This window comes from Lissotriton vulgaris, chromosome 6 (genome assembly GCF_964263255.1).
Source record: "Lissotriton vulgaris chromosome 6, aLisVul1.2, whole genome shotgun sequence".
In the NCBI taxonomy this organism is placed as follows: domain Eukaryota; kingdom Metazoa; phylum Chordata; class Amphibia; order Caudata; family Salamandridae; genus Lissotriton; species Lissotriton vulgaris.
The window spans coordinates 1,034,874,511-1,034,887,602 of NC_141694.1; positions in this window are offsets into that span (position 1 = coordinate 1,034,874,511).

Consider the following 13,092-nt stretch of genomic DNA (forward strand, 5'->3'; position numbering starts at 1 on the left):
TTAGGACCTCACCGGCCAGACCTAAACCTACAACAACGTTCCCTAGACAGAGGGAAGCCTTACACACGTTCTTTCACAAACACCTGGTACAAAAAAGTTGATTGGCTTACAGGATGTCCTTCAACAAATACTCTGTTCTGCTTCCCCTGCCTGCTGTTTGGTGGTGAAACTCCTTGGACCAAAAAAGGAGTGAAAGACTTAAAGCATTTGTCAGATAAAGTAAAGAAGCATGCACACACAAAAACACATATGGAAAATCTGACAAGACTGGAAATGTTGGGAGATAAACCGATTGAAGCCCACATAAGCGAGGCCTACCAAACAAATATACGGAAGCACAATGAAGCAGTTGATAGGAATAGACACGTACTATCAAAAATCATTGACTGCATTCGTTTCTGTGGTGATTTTGAACTGGCTTTACGAGGGCATGATGAATCGGAAGGCTCTGCAAATCCTGGTATATTCTTAGGGCTTGTGGACTTAATAGCAAGCATAGACCATGTATTTGAAGCACATCTATCAACTGCTACAGTCTTCAAGGGCACCTCGAAAATCATACAAAATGAACTGCTTGAGTGCATGCTAGAGATTGTAAATAGCACTATCGTACAACAGCTGAAAAACACAGACTTTGTGGCTATTCAGGCTGATGACACCACTGATGTGGCCACGAATACACAGTCAGTATTGGTCTTTCGGTACCTAGACAGTGACAACAAAGTTGTGGAACGCTTCTATGGATTCACCCATTTAAAAGACGCTTGTGCAGAAAGCATTTCTTCAGTTATTCTACAGGAACTAAACTTCATTTTTCCAGAGCAGCCTCAAAAACAAAAACTGATTGCACAAAGCTACGATGGTGCTGCAGTAATGAGTGGAACCTCCGGTGGAGTACAAAAAAAAATTAAAGATGTGTACCCTAATGCCCATTACGTGCACTGTTATGCCCACCAACTAAATCTGATTATGCAACAATCAGTGGGAAAGATCTCTGAGGCAAAGATATTCTTCCTGGATGTAGGAGGAATGGCAGCATTCTTCTCACGCTCCCCCAAAAGAACAGAGGTACTTCATACCATTGTTAACAGAAGGATTCCAAAGGGAGGCCTAACTCGTTGGAATTTTCACATCCGTACAATCCGCCTAATATACCAATATAGGGTTGATCTTGAGAAATGTTTTGACACCATAGAAGCCGATCAACAGTTTGACTACGAAAGCCGGAATGAGGCCTGTGGCTTTGCTAGAACACTGCAGACAGGGAGTTTCAGTTTTTGCTGTTTTTGTTTTTGGAAATAATGCTAAAAGTTGAAGTACTGTATGAAACGTTACAAAAACGTGAAATAGATACTATCCATGTGGAAACAGCTATCAACGACTTTGTCACAAGCATAACGAAAGTCAGAGAAGAGGTTGACAATTTAGACAGCAAACTGCCAAATGATTCTACTTTCTCTAACCGCAGAAAAGACATCAGCAGTCTAGTCCCAATTTCCAAAGAGATATGTGACACTATAATTATGCAGGCAAAGGAACGCTTTTCTTTTAAAAAGCATTTGGTGAGTGCCACATTACTAAGAAGTGATCTGTTTGCTAAATATGATATTTCCTTCCCTGAGCAAGCACTGAATACCGCTGTGGATGCTTACCCTATGCTCAACAAAGAGGATCTGAGAACAGAACTAACTGTACTGTATGGAATGCATGTATACCGGCAGGCCACTAATGCAATTAATGTGCTTGCTTTAATTCTGAACCTTAACATGCAAAACACACTAACAGAAACAGTGACTTTATTAAAAATGCTCATCACCACACCGATGACAACAGCAGAGGCGGAACGTTCCTTTTCCGCTTTGAATAGAATTAAAACATTCCTGAGGAATACCATGATTCAGGACAGGCTGAATGCCTTAGCAATGCTTTTCATAGAGAGTGAGTTAGTTAAAAGAATAACAGACTTCAATGTTCAAGTCATTGAGAAGTTTGCTTCCATGAAAAACAGACGTGCTGATTTTCATTACAAAAAGTGGACACTCTATTTAAATGCTGCTAGTTGGCGTCCTGTTTATTTGTTTGTTATTAAAATACATCTGTGAGGTACTCAGCAATGCATTGTGTTTCAAAGTCTGTTATGAAGCTCTGTGGTTATGATGAAGATGAATAAGCAGCTACCTATGTTATATGACACCACTTTATTAATGTAATAACTGCACTTTCACAATTGCTTTATTAACCTTCCTGCTTTCACAAATTTGCATGAAAATGCACCATTTGTCCACTCTTTTTTCAAAATTTTCTCCGGGGGAATTCCCCCAAAACCCTCCTTAAGGGGTTCAGGCTCGCTCGCTACGCTCGCTTGCTACGGCGCAGTACGACTTTCATTTTACGCCTCACCACTTTCAAATGTCACCAGCCGCCACTGACTCCAGGGCTCTCTCTCGCTCCCGGGTGCCCCGGGGGAAGCTACCAAGACTTCCTGTTGTCTCACGGTCCCGCCACGGCCTGCCTGACTTCCTGGGCTAAGGCCCGCCAATGGCAGCATGGCCCTCGGCAGGGAGGCGGGCCAGTGCCTGGGCCAGCAGCGGTGATTTTCTCGGGTTAACGAGGGGTGGGCTCCCTCGTTAATTAAATCATAAAACAAAGCGGCAACCCTGCCAGGTGGGCACTCGATGGGCTCATCAATCCTGGGCAAATGCCGGGTGGGCACCGGCTTGTTAAAAAATAAACAATAAATCGAGGTGGGCACTCGAGAGGCTCCGCAATCCTGGGAATAAGTCAAATAAAAGCGCTCCCCAGCGCTAATGGCAATTCACAGCGCACCCCAGCCCTGAAGGTCCAGAAAAAGCGCCCTCAAGCGCTAGAAAGGGAAAATAAAGCGCCCCCAGCGAAGTTTTCCACAAAGTCCTTCAGGGGTCCAGGGGCTGCAGTAGTCCATCAGGTATCCAGGGCAAAGCAAAGTCCCCCTATCAGCCCAGGCAAGGCAGAGGGGTCCCCCAGAAATCCTCCAGGCATCCAGGGGCTGGGCAGAGCCCGCCCCAGGCAGATTCAAGTCAGAAACAAGAACATTTTGTAAGGGGACACAGACCCTTTTTATACAGAGAAATCCTTTGTCTAGCAGGGTGCAGGCAGTGTGGGAACCAGCTAGAACTGGTTATAGGGAATTCCTTTCACTGGCCAGGCTAGGGACATCAGACGCACCCCAGGAGGTGGAGCCAGCATTGTGTGGGGAAAACCCAGCCTCATTCAGGACCCTCAAACCAGATGGTCAATCCACAAGCAGGCCCAGGCTCACTCCTCCCCTCACATCAGCATGCTAAACACTCCATTCACCACCGGGGCAGACCCTCCCAGACTCTTGGAGCCAGGCTCACCAGCCAGAGAGCTCACGCACTTTACACTGTACCACAGTGAAAAAGTGCGCAGAGGCCTAAAATCACCACCACCAGGTTCCAGAAACAGGCTAGGAAAAAGCAAAAAGTCTCGGGGTGAACCTGCCAAAAGGGCCGTTTCCAACAGTTCTGGTGAGATTAATTGTGTGTACCTGTTAGCTTTATGTATATAAAGATTCTAGAAATTCTGCAATGGATTTGGTTTACCTGGATTTGTGTTGAACACCCCTTAACTAGTCTTGGCTTAGAAGGACACCTAATGCAGTTGCAAGATAGACATTTGTATCATTGCTTGCCAAGGGAGATGTTTTAAAGATCTGCTTGTTTACCATTGTGTTGTATGTAGGAATGCAGTTGCCCTAAAAATATAGATAAAATAAATTACAATTTAAACTGCAGGAGTGCTTGACATTGTAATTTGGAATTTGTTAACTTTATGACCATGTCAGTAACCATGCCATTTGTTAGGTTTTATGTGTATGGACACAATATTTTATTTTGTACTAGATCAAGGGGCTTTGAGTCATGCTCCCTTTGGCATTATAAAACAGTAGGAAAAGTCATGTAGCTATGGCAGTTCCAAATATAAGGCAGAGATTATTGATGTCAGAGACTGATCTTTACTGAGACCACCATGTTGCTCTCACATTGCAGGGGCATAACTTGCTTTTGATTATTTTCGAGGGCACCACAAGCTCTTTACATGCTCCAGGCTTTCTCTGGAAGGTGGTTAACAATCATCAGACCATTTTCTTTTTTAATTTTTTTTTAATTGTTGTTATGTGCATCAAGTACAGCAGGTCACTATCACTTACAGTTACAGTTATTTATTTACATAATATACAAAGTAATACCACTATATGAAAGAAGTATAAATATAAGTACAATCTCTCCATTCTCACTGTCATAAGATCTTTCACTGCCTTACGTGGAGGGCTTCCCAAGTTGAGCGTTCTCTAAGTGTATCAGTCACTCAAATCCGGATCAGAGTCTTCGGGTGGAGGAGGGCATATATTTCCCCGAAATGTGTTCCACTTCCCCCATACCCGCATTCATTTGCGGTGCATCCCCTAAGTTTAAAGACTGCCTTCTCCGCAACCATGGCACTGTCTAGGTCATGACACCACTGCTGGTGAGAGGGGATTGTTTGTGGTCCCCAGTGTTGTGCAATATTCCTTTTGGCCAATGTGATACTTAGGGTTGCCCAATAATGTTCTGCATGGTTGAGATCTGTTGGCTCCCACACATTAAGTAGGCATCTCCGTGGTTCAGGGAGAACAGTGAAGGCACACAGCCGAGTGATCATGGCTAAAACTGCCCTCAAATATTGTGTGATATGGGGACAGTTCCATATTGTGTGGTAAAAAGTACCCTGGAGCCCACAACCCCTGAGGCAGTTTGGTGTATCAGACATCTCTATTTTGTGTAGTGTAGTTCTATTGTAGTATGTTCTGTGCAGTGTTTTAAGTTGCACAGGTTGGAATCTGGAGGGAATCACCACCTCCCGCGGGGATGCCAGAGCCTCCTGCCAGTCCTGTTCGTCCATCTCTCCCACCTCCGCCAGCCATCTCTCCTTAAGGTTATGTGTGGGATCCTTCTGATTGTTAAACAACTTACGATATGTTAATGAGATTGCTTTTTTGGTTAGGGAGTCCATCAACAAGCGATCCTCGAGCGGTGAGGACTCAGCTAGATCAGTTCCTGAAAGTATGGCCTTCATTAGTGCGTGCTTTATTGGCATGTATCGGTATTGTTCCGTACCTGCCATCTGATACGTGGCCTGCAGTTGAGCAAAAGTAACCACCCGTCCTTTCTCCACAGGTCACCAACCCTGGAGATGTCTATAAGAACACATCTTGTGAAACCCTTGCTTGTGCGCAGGTTGCCCAAACTGGGGGAGTGCAAAAGCGGCGTGTGTTGAGTTATTAACCCTTCCCAGCCTAGTGCGCGTTGTGCCATAAACCAAACCTGCACGGTGTGGCCGTGGGGCCGAATAGTGTGTTTTCCGAGATTTTTCATATAATGCGCCCAGTATTCCATTTGTACCAAGAATGTGTCTGTCCATACGTAGAGCTGGTTCAGCCTGTGAAGCATGCAGCCATTGATCAATATGAGCTGGGAGCCCCAGTCGTATAATTGAATGTTAGGCAGGGCAATTCCGCCATCATACCAGCTCCGTATTAACTTGCAAATAGCTATACGGTGAGGCTTTCCTTCCCATAGAAGGTAGCCCACCTCCGCCTCGATGGATTTAAAATAGGAGTGGGGGACTCGGATGGGTGTGTTTTGTAGTGTGTACAGAAACTTAGGGGGAGCCATCATTTTAAACAATGCTGCCCTCCCTAGCAGTGTTATTGGCAGGGAGTGCCAACATTTCACGTAACTCCAGAGCCTCGTCAAAGATGGGAGTAAATTACGTTCAATGAATTGCACGGGGTGGGGCGTGATACTTATACCTGAGATATTTAAAACCATCTTCTGCGATCTGTATTGCAGCTCTCCGGGGCAGGCATGGGGGAGGGCCCTTAAGAATATATAGCACACATTTTTCCCAATTGAATAAATAGCCGGAGACCCTACCATAGGATTCACAAATATTGAGCAAGCAATTAAGGGACTGTCCAGGGTGCGTCATGTATAGCAACATGTGTGCATAAAGAGAGATACGGTCCTCCCATACCTCTGCCCACTTCATTCTTCATATCACTGGGTCTCTCAGTATCCACTCTGCTAATGGGTCTAGTACCAGAGCAAACAGTAGTGGGGGAATCCCTATTTAGTCCCTCGCCCCAAAGGATAGTCCTCCGACAGTCGCCCATTGACCACCACCTGTGCCAGATGTTGTGCGTAAAGCAGCTGTATCCAGGCACAGAATTTGGGTCCAAAACCAAAATGTCGCAGCACCGCAAAAAGAAATGGCGAGAGGATGACCGCTTCCTCCTGGATATAAGGCGCTCCAGCCAGTACACCATGTAATATTCGAAGGTTCATCACCATGTTTCTGCCAGGCATAAAGCCAGGTTGATCTGGGTGTACGAGTGACGCGAGATGCCAAATATTTGTTTAATTGATTTTTTTGTTTCCTTAGGCTGATGGTGAACCACGCTGCCCATACTGATTTTGCTTCTTTGCGGCCGTTGCCTTGTCTTGAGAATTTGTTATTTATATCTTGAATGAAAGATGCCCAATCCTTTAGGCATGATGATTCGATTTTGAAATTCCCAAGGAGAGCGATGCATGTGGCCATGATGTCTACAATTTTTCCATTTTTCCAGGTGAGTCTTTTTAAGTTATAACATTGCGTTGGTAGGGACATCACAATATCTGTCATAGGGATTGCCGTACTTATGAGCAAGGTGAAGGTTTGGGGTTGATGGTGACTTTCTACCCTCTCTTTTATAAGGTAGTTTGCAATATATGGAAGAATGTCCTGATCTGTGAATGTGTAATCGAGGATCGAGCCTGGTTTTTGTGTTACTCTATTATATGCTGGGGGGCTTTCTGATGGAATTTGTCAATTAGCACACACATTGAGAGTTCTTTCAGCAGTAGCGCACACCTGTTACAGTGAGTATCACATTGTTTGCTTGGTTGTGTGTGGCCTAATGGTTTTTTTTCCTGCCATTTAAAAGGTTCATGTTAAAGTCTCCCGACAGAATGATGTTAGCGTGTGGATGAGCGAGTTTGAAAGTGGCTAATGTTTTTGTTAAATTATTGACCTCTTTTGTTTAGATGAAGGATGACGTTCAGTAATATCAAACTAAAAGAGGACAAGGCCACTAGTTTGATGAATGACATCTATGTAGAATCAAGATCTACTTTGGAAGCTTCCCATGAGAGGTCAGTTGAGCTCTTCCGTATTTGAAATCTCTCTTAGCCTGATTGAGAAATTCCTATTATCCTACAATTGGTGTAGGACTTGTCTGCCATGAATCTTGGAAGAGGAGTAGATTGTGCTGAGTGATGAATGCCATAAAGTCAGGATCTTCCAATTTTCTGCTTAAGCCAATAACGTTCCAGGAGCAGATGTTGCAACAGTTGTCTGGTTTTGATGCTTTTGATGGGTTTCTTCATGTCATACCGTAGCTAATTCCAGGAATGTTCTTCTGCCTGTAAGCCGGAGACGTATCTGCTGCGGGGTGAGTGATGGTGATGGTGATTTTCTCTCCATTTTGGGCTGTACCCTTAATTGAGCTATATTGATCCAGGCCTTTCGCACCTCCCAACATGGCCTTCAATGGATTTGGTTTTGTAGCGGGGTTGGATAACGGGGGGGACAAGCTTTTTTATCTCTATGCCCCATTTGGCAAACGCATCCTGCTGCTGCCAAATCTGCTCTGTAATGGAGTTATCGAGGTAAGTTGCTGTTGTAACTTCGTGGCCAGTTAAGTCAGGACTGAGTCTGAATTCTATGCTTTCTAAGTTATGGGTGTCAATATAGCGCAAGAGAGAAATAATTTTAATAGTACGCCTCTGTTGAGGATATCTTGAGTTTCATTAGAGACATAGTAGGGGATGAATTCCAGCTTGTTGTTGTTATCGACAACCTCTGGCATTTGTTCGGTGTCTGGACTCTTATCCATTTGTTTTACCATCACAGTTTGCTCCGAGGAGGCCGCACGAGGTTTCTGAACATTGTGAATGTTGCTTTGAAAATGTGTATCATTGTCGTTTGCTGGCAATGCTGCGCTACTTCCAAGGTGATGGGGGTTTGTTGATTCGGGGTTGCTCCTCTCCTCCTCTCTGTTGCCCTCCTTGGGCAAGATGACTTCCTTTGAGCTGGTTATAGTGGGTTCTATCTTGTGAAGCCCAGGTGAGGATATTGCTTTTATGATTTGTGTAGTCTGAGTTGTTAGGTGCTGTTTCGTCTCCTTCTCGATGGGCTTAAATATGCTATATACATTTACTGCCTGGAAAGTCTCTGTTATGGGTTGAGAGAGGCTTTTTAAGATGGTGGTATTGTAAATTGATGCGGTCAGGTGAACCTTGGGGCTAGCGTCCTCAATGTTTCTAGTAGTAACTTTAGCTTCACATTGAATCACTTCTGGCTTTAACGTGGTGTTGATTACATTTGGAACCTCTCTTGTTTTTTTCCCTTTCTGGCCTTTCTCAGGCGCTTTCTCTCTCACTTGGTTAGTGGAACTACTCCTTTTGCTTGATTTGCATATAGCTCATTACAGTTGTCAGTTAATCGTCTGACCGAAACATCTCTGTTGTCCATAATATTTGGTTGTTGTGGAGTTTTAGTGATACCCAGTGTTTGAGCTGCATTAGTCCCCATTACTCTTGCGTTTGCCTCCCTGGGAGGGCTCGAACGAATCTGGTCCTACTCCCTTGATGTTTCATTTGCTCTCTCCGCTGATAGATTGAATTTTGATGAGCTATCTCCGATGGCCCACAATATTTCAGTCATTATGGTTGGGACTACAGCTAGTGGTTTATTATTTGGGTGCAATGACAGTGACATGATTGGTAAGTTGTTTCTCTGTCTGATTGTACCCTTGTGATCATCTCATTGAAGTGTTGCAGTTTTTATTCCACCCCCTGAACGTAAATCGCAAGTGTGTTTAGAAGATCCACTTGGGTATCAAGTTTATCTGCGTGGTAAATCATGGCTTTGCCAATAGTTTCCAAGGTGTCTAGCAGGTGCGACCATACTGCGGATGGTGGGGAGCTGGCTCTCTGTTCCTGAAGTCATTGGAAATCCAGAGATAACAAATCTGTTGCGTCAGGCGTCTTTCTTAATTGGTCCCTTTTTTGTGACGATGGCATTGTCAAAGAATTTTCAATTATTTTTAGTTTAAAGTGCATATCATCATGTTGGTTAAAAAGAAAAAGTTCCTGTCCACTTAGGTGGTCTTTCTCCAGAGACTGAGATGGTGAGACAAATTGGTCCTGCTTGTTTGTGTGTGTTTCGACGGAAACCGGCACATCTGCAGAAAAATCAGTCGGGCACTTATACATTTTTTCGGACGGACTAAAGATGTTTATGCTCGTCTGAAGTATTGGAATGGCCACATTTGTCGACTTTCAAGAAGAGCTTTAGAAGTTTCAGTTTGCGAGCGTTGGACTTCTGAATCTGTTATGCACTGGGAGTATGGTCTTTCCTCCCAAAGATCTTCTGTTACGGTTTTGTTATGCTTGCCACTTCTGTCTTTGGATGAGTTTGTATCAATTTCGCTTTGAACTTTTTAAAATGTATTATTTGGATTATTATGCTTTGGGCATTTGAAATTGTTGGAATTGTAATTGACTTTGTTTTTCTTGATAGTTTTTGTGGCCATACTTAAAAAGTCGGTGATCAACACCCGTTTGCTGCTGTTTGGGCATAAATGGTGCCTTGATGGTGCTGATGGAACTGATGGAGTGCCTTTCTTGCCTCCATCATGGGAAACATGTGGAGCCGACTCAGTGACTTTTTTGCTGCTGCTACTGGTGATTGTTTTTGCACTTGCCAATCCGGGGGTTGCTATTGTAACTGAGGTTGAAACTCCCAACACGTGCAGCCTGTAGCCGTCTGTTTGCCTCAGCCCTGTATGGGTCCCTCCTGGCGTGTCTCCTGCTGTGATCCTGAGTGGGGTACTGGTGTCCTCCGTAACCGGCACCGTAGGGCTGCCCTTTGCCATCTCCTTTTTAGATCAAACTGGTGGCTTTTTATCTTTTTTTATCACCTCCTCTTATTTTTCCTGATCTCATAGCGGGATATTACAGTGATCGCTCGAGCTACTGCAGTTTAAAACCATGAATTGGGGAATGAGGATTTGAAGATGATTGGAGGGATTAACCTTTATTTGTTTTCCCTTTTTTTTCACAGGTGGCTGATTTTGTTTTATGCCTGAAAAGTTTGAATTTACATTTAGTCAGACTAAGCAAATGAGTGTTGTAGTTAGCCCGATTTTCCTCTGAGAGCAAGGTGCAGGGGTGCGGGACCACAGGAGGGTGGCAGTAGAATCTAAGTCAAACCCCCTCACACCACTCCCACACCGACTCCTCACCATTTTTCCCTCTAACCTGCTGTAGCCTCCTCTGCTGCTGGTCGCTGTCAGCTGACAGGGTGATTACTGTCCCTGCCCCCTGCTCCTGCCCAAACTCCCAGCTCCCGCAACAAAGACCATAGTCCATGCTATGTACTCCGTGGTCCGCGCACTCTCCTCCTGCACTTCCTGCAATCCTTCCAGTTCGCCAACGGGTGTCAGCCTCTCTCTAATTCTCTCTAACTCTCGCCATATGCTTTGCCTATGTTTGGAACTTTGAGGTACCCAGGGTGAATGGGGTAAATATGTCTCCATCCCATGAGGTGTGATGTATATGTTAATAATACTGGGGAATGAACCGAGATGCCTCTAGGGAGGTGTTTAATCTCCATTATTTTTTCTAAACCCGTTGGTGAGGTAAGAAGATAATCTATTCAGGAAAGACTGTTATGTGCACCTGAGTGATGGGTGTATTGACATTCTGTAGGGTAACACATGCGCTTAACGTCCACTATCCCAAGACTGTCGATGAAGTCCTGCAAGGGTGATGAACCCGCTCCCTGACCCCAAGGGGGTTGTCTATCCCATGCAGCATTCAGTGTGGTGTTGAAGTCACTCCCTTTGACGAGCTGCCCGGGGGGCTGTGTGAGCAGGAATCTACCCAGTGCCCGGAAGGTGAGTGTGTGTGGCGCCATGGGGATGTACACTGAAACAAAGTTATATATGCGTCCCTCCCATTGACAGGAGGTTGCTGCAAAACGCCCATGATCGCCTGTCCATGTCCTAGTCACCACCAGAGGGCAGTTCTTCCGGATCAAGATCCCGACCTCTCTAGAACCAGATGTAAATTCAGAGTGGATTACTATTTTAAAACCCCATCTGTACAGTGCTTTGATGACCGTGCCAACCAGGTGTGTTTCTAGTATGAGGGTGACTGATGGGGCATGTCTCTTAAGATACTGAAACACTAGACCCTTCTTTATCTTGTTACCTAGCCCGTTCACATTCCAGGATATCACGGTCAAAGGAGAGCCCAGTTTATGTGTGTTATCTAGCTGAGAGCGTGGAGTGTCATAACCCTTAGGAGTCTGTTAGCGATTATTCGATAGTGGGTCCTATCCAGTGGTGTACCAAATCTGTCTAGCACTGTTTGTGTGGCTAATTCTATTAGCTGTAAATGAGCTTGTATGTGTAATGTGAGATGAACAAACAAAAACAAGAAACAATCCTCCCACCTCCCCCCTGCTCCCCTGCCAGACGAATTCACAAATACCCACCACCCCAACAGTGCAGAGTGCTTCAATCCCATTAAACAGCACTTGTTAAGGTGAGCCCTCTGCGCCAGAGTGTGCTGCCAGTGAAGGTGCTGGTGATTGGGTATTACCTCCCCTGACTTGCCTTTGGTGTCTATGAGGGATGATCAGCAGGCTGCAATCCCGTGCACCCTCCTGCCTGACCCGGCCTGGTGCGCCACGCCCGCTGTGTTGTCTGGCATCCCTGTCCCTCATTGGGGCCTTATATCGCTCCTCTTCCTCGTCCTCTCTCGATGGCAGGGCTGTCCATCCGGGGCATTCGCCATCCCTCCTGTGCCCTCTGGGATGACCCTAGCGCTCGCCCAAAATGACGCGGTCACGCCGATCTGTGTGTGCTCCCACCGGGCCTCTACGTTAATCGAGGCCCTGGCTACAGGCACACAAGCAGGCCGCTTCTGGGACTTCGGCCTTAATTCCGTGTGAAAACGCAGTTTTTCGGCCAAAAGCAGAGTCGGAAGGTGCCCCGTGTGCTCCGATGACTCTGGGTGTCTTTGAGCCATGATTTATTCGCGGATTATGTGGCGGATTAATGGGGATACCTCGCGCCGGTCCCAGAGCTCCTCTAAGCTGCGGCCATCACGTTCTGCTGCAAGCCACAGCCCCATCAGACCATTTTCATTTAATTATTTTAGGTTTTGTGCTGTATGGCTAAACACTTAAAAGCTCCCAAAGGCGAGACCTATTGGCTATGCCAATTCTTGTTTACTTCTATGAATAATAAAGAAAACTGATGGACTTATTCATATGGGTTTGACTCCAGTCCTGGTGCACATTTCATATTCAAAGAACTGTTTTTTTCTGGATTCCAGTGGAGCTCAACGGCAGCAGGTTCCGGAAGTGGATGCACAGGACTCTTAATGTTTGTGGATAGGGATTGATGTGCTGAACCTTGGGTCAGCCGCTGTCATGAGTGTTTTGTTTAACAATAGAGTTTTTGGCCAGTGTTGATTATGTGGGGTCAGTTATCCAGATAAACCGTGCGTGCAACGTTCATGATTAAGCCTGTATTTAATGTCCTGCAGGTGGTGATTGCTCAGTATGTATGGGGTGAGTGCATGAGGACATTAAAAATGTCGCTGCAATACAACTGACAGCCATCCAATATTCATTCTAAGCAAAAGAAATAAAGCAGGGTAAAACTCAATACATAAAACAGCTGTCTCGGGAACGAGAACATTTCACTTCCTAATGTTTCTTTTAACTTGGTTATGCTTCAAATCGGAGAGAAAGGAGGGAAATCCTTCAGTGTGCATATTTTCAGAAACGGTTGTTACCTCAGTGTGCTTTTTTGAATGCCGGCAAATGGAAAAAGATCATTACAGTCAGACGAGCTCAAAACTATTTTGAAATCCAACAAAATTGCTGTGAAAAACCACAAGTATTTGTTTTTAAATATCCACTTAATAAATG